This window comes from Eupeodes corollae, chromosome 2 (genome assembly GCF_945859685.1).
Source record: "Eupeodes corollae chromosome 2, idEupCoro1.1, whole genome shotgun sequence".
NCBI classification, from domain to species: domain Eukaryota; kingdom Metazoa; phylum Arthropoda; class Insecta; order Diptera; family Syrphidae; genus Eupeodes; species Eupeodes corollae.
Genome location: NC_079148.1, coordinates 146,274,096 through 146,277,890, shown reverse-complemented (window position 1 = coordinate 146,277,890; position 3,795 = coordinate 146,274,096).

The following is a 3,795-nucleotide window of genomic DNA, read 5'->3' as shown; positions in this document are numbered from 1 at the left end:
AAAATCATTGCGAAGCTGTTTTCTACACAAATATCATACAATTTTCGAAAATTAATGATATTTTAAACAGAATTTTGAAACGAACTTTAAGGATTTTTCGGTGCATATTTTTAAGTTTGTTTTGTATTTCATTTATGTTATTTATCTAATCCTTATTGATTTTGTTGAATTGATAATTAAATTTTACGAATAATAATTTTTCACACTTATTACTCGTACCTTTTTGGAACTGATTCGATTGAGAAATTTTGTATCGAGTTTTTAATAATACAAAAATAATTGCGAAACTGTTTTCCAAAAAAATATCATAAGATTGATTAAAAATGTAAAAGAATTTATTAGAATTACGACAGTTGTAATATTTTGAATGTAATTTTAAACGAATTATCACAGAATTTTTTTTGTGCATGTTTGTATGTGTGTTTTTTCTTTTTGATTCTCATGACTTTGTTGGATTTATTAAAAAAATTTACGACAAATAAGTTTTATCATTTATCGCTTCTTTTTAAGTTTGAATGTTAACAATTATCATTTCGAATCTGTTTTCCAAACAAATATCATGAGATTTTCGAAAATAAACAATGTTTTAAACAGAATTTTGAAACGAATTTCAAGATTTTTTCTGGTGCATATTTTTATATGTGATTTGTGTTTTTTAATTGATTTTATTTTTTTTGATTCTCATTGGGTTTTTTGGATTTATAAACACATTTTACTATTTTCTGCACAAATAACTTGAGTTTTAATAAGAATTTAAAGTATATCGAAAAATTACCAATTTTTTTAAATATTTTTGAACATTTCGAATCATACATTTTATTTCTTATGCATTTTTTTGTAGAGAAAACTTTATATACAAATAATTAAAATGTTGAAAACATAATTTTTCTGCTTAAAGAATTTAGTAGACACGAATATTTTCATGTGTGTTTTTTCTTTTTGATTCTCATGATTTTGTTGGATTCATAAATAAATTTTACGACCAATATTTGTCTGGTCTATATTTTCAAGTGTTGTTTGTAAATATTTAATTTATATTATTTTTGGTCCTCATTAATTTTGTTGGATTGATAAAAAAATTATACGAGTAATAATTTTATCATTTATCACTCGTATCTTTTCGGAACTGATTGCATTGAGGAATTTTGTATCTAGTACAAAAATCATTACGAAACTGTTTTCCAAACAAATATCATGAGATTTATTAAGGAGCTAGAAAAAACGAAAATTAACGATGTTTTGAATATAATCTTGAACGAATTTTCGAAGATTTTTCTAGTGCATATTTTCATGTGTGTTTTTTCTTTTTGATTCTCAGTGATTTTGATGGGTTTTTAAATAAATTTTTCGAATTAAAATCACTTATGTTTTAAAAACAAATATAATAAGATTTTAAAAAAATAATGACATTTTAAACAGAATTTTGAAACAAAGACAATGATTTTTCTGGTGCATATTTTCATTTGTGTTTTCTCTTTTTGATCCTCATGATTTTGTTGGATTCAAAAATAAATTTTACGAAAAATAAATTGTATCACTTGTAGCTCGTTTTTGAGGATTAAATGTTGAGGAATCATTTCGAAGCAGTTTTTTAAACAAATATTTTAAACAGAATTTTGAAACGAATTTCACAGATTTTCTGGTGCTTATTTTCAAGTGTGGTTTATATTTATATTATTTGTTGCTCGTCATTGATTTGCACTTTTTTTTGAAACTGATTCGATTAAGAAATTACATATAGAATTTTGATGTTTAAGAAAATCATTACAAAGCAGTTTTCCAAACAAATATCATAAGACTTAGAATATATAAAACTTCAAAAAGTTACCAATTTTTTAAAATATTTTTGAAAATTTTGGATCATAAATTTTATTCCTTATATTTTTTTTTTCGTAGTAGAAAAAAGGAATGTCTTTGTGGCCTTTATACAAACTTTAAATACAAATAATTAAAATGTTGAGAACATCCTTTGTCTACTTAAAGAATTAAATGCACACGTTTAAAATGTCCCAAACTAAAGGAATGACCAGAATGCTTATTATGATATTGGTGCTACATTTTTAAGTTGAATGGGATTTTTAATACCACCCCTTTTGCCGTAAAAATTTCAATTCCGAGTGGAAATTTGAATTGAATGAAGCTTATATTTGTTAAGTTTTTAGAATTTGAAGTCATTCAGAAATTTCTTCTTCAAAAATTTTGGATTTAAACCTTCTTTTGTAGTAAAAATTAAGAGTGGTAGTGTTCAATCAGTTCTTCCAATATTTTGTTTTTAAGAATAAAACTGGTATGGTAAATTACATTTTCTTTAGGAGCGAAAACTATACAATACTTTTTTAAAAGATTAAGATATCCTTAATTTGAATGTTGCCTTTAAATTTGTCTATCTCATCAGGTTTCTAAAATATGTACTTTTAAAAATCCTAAAAACGATCGACATAGGAATTTTTTAGGCTTAAATATGTGAGAATTTTGAAAATTACAAATCTTACTCTTCTAGATACAATTTAAATTGTAAGTATCTTATTTAATGTTTTTGAGTTCTTATTAATTTGTTAGCCCTTCTTTGACTCTAAATGAAGTTTTGATAACACCTTGAATTTAATACTTGTATATTTTTGAAAAATACGTTTTGGAGTTAATTATTTTAGTGCGGATTACGAAACCAAAATTTAGTTATTTGCTTTTTGCTCAAGTTTTAAAAATACCCGTTTGCAAAATTATATTTATAGTTTTAAATGTATTTTAAACCCTTTTCATAAAACAATATTGTTTAGACAGCAAATTCAATACAAGTTTTGCCTTTTGCTGTTGAAAACTTTCTTAGAATAAAAGAATAAGCTTTTCCTTCTGATTTTTTTGTAAGACAGGTGAAATCTAATAAAAAGTTATAAAGATTTTTCGAATACTAAAAGTAAAGTAATATAAATATTTCATCTGAATATTGAATAAAATGATTATTGATTTAGAAAACTATCCCGGATTTTATTGAAGAAAGCTACTTAATAAATTTAGATAGCCTAAAAAAGCCTTTCATGAGTTTTTTTTTCGAATTTTAAAAAGTAATATCTCTAAAAACTGATGTGATGTATTAATTTGTAGTTGGAAAAGTGTAATTTTTTGTTTGAAAATAAGAAAATCTCGTCCTCCAGTTTTTTGCATAGAAATTATTGGTAGATTTTAAAAAAATATTGGTTGATTTTGGAATATGTAGTGAGTAATGGTGATGTTTCTCTTCTTCTTAAGGAACCTGAAATAAAAAATGAAAGGGTTATATTATTATTTTGTATTTATGAATATGCCTGCCTAGTTGAATCATCGTGTTTCAATTTAATTGGAAATACATAACAAAGTTATTTGAAAAATTGTATTTCTATTTCGAGTAATACAAATATCCTGAAACGTTCATTTTTAGAAGATGATTCATTAACAAATATAAAAGTGGATTGAATGTTTTTTGAAATTATTTTAAGATTTTTGTCTTTTATTCTTTATGAATTAAATTTATAGAAGAAACTTTAAAAAAATCAACTTTATAATAAATCAATTTTGATTGTCTGTTTTTTAAATTTTTGTTTTGATGAAGAAAAATTAATATGTATTAAATATTAAACACTCCGTTTTTTTATGGGAGGAATGTTAGTATTTTATAAGATTTTACTTACTAAAACTTAATCTATTCTTACCTGACCTTTTTAGTTAAATTAATTTAATTTCAGTTTTAAAGAGCAAGAAGATTTTAACTCTTACTAAAAAGTGTAATTTTAACTCGAATTTGCCTTTTTTAAATACGAA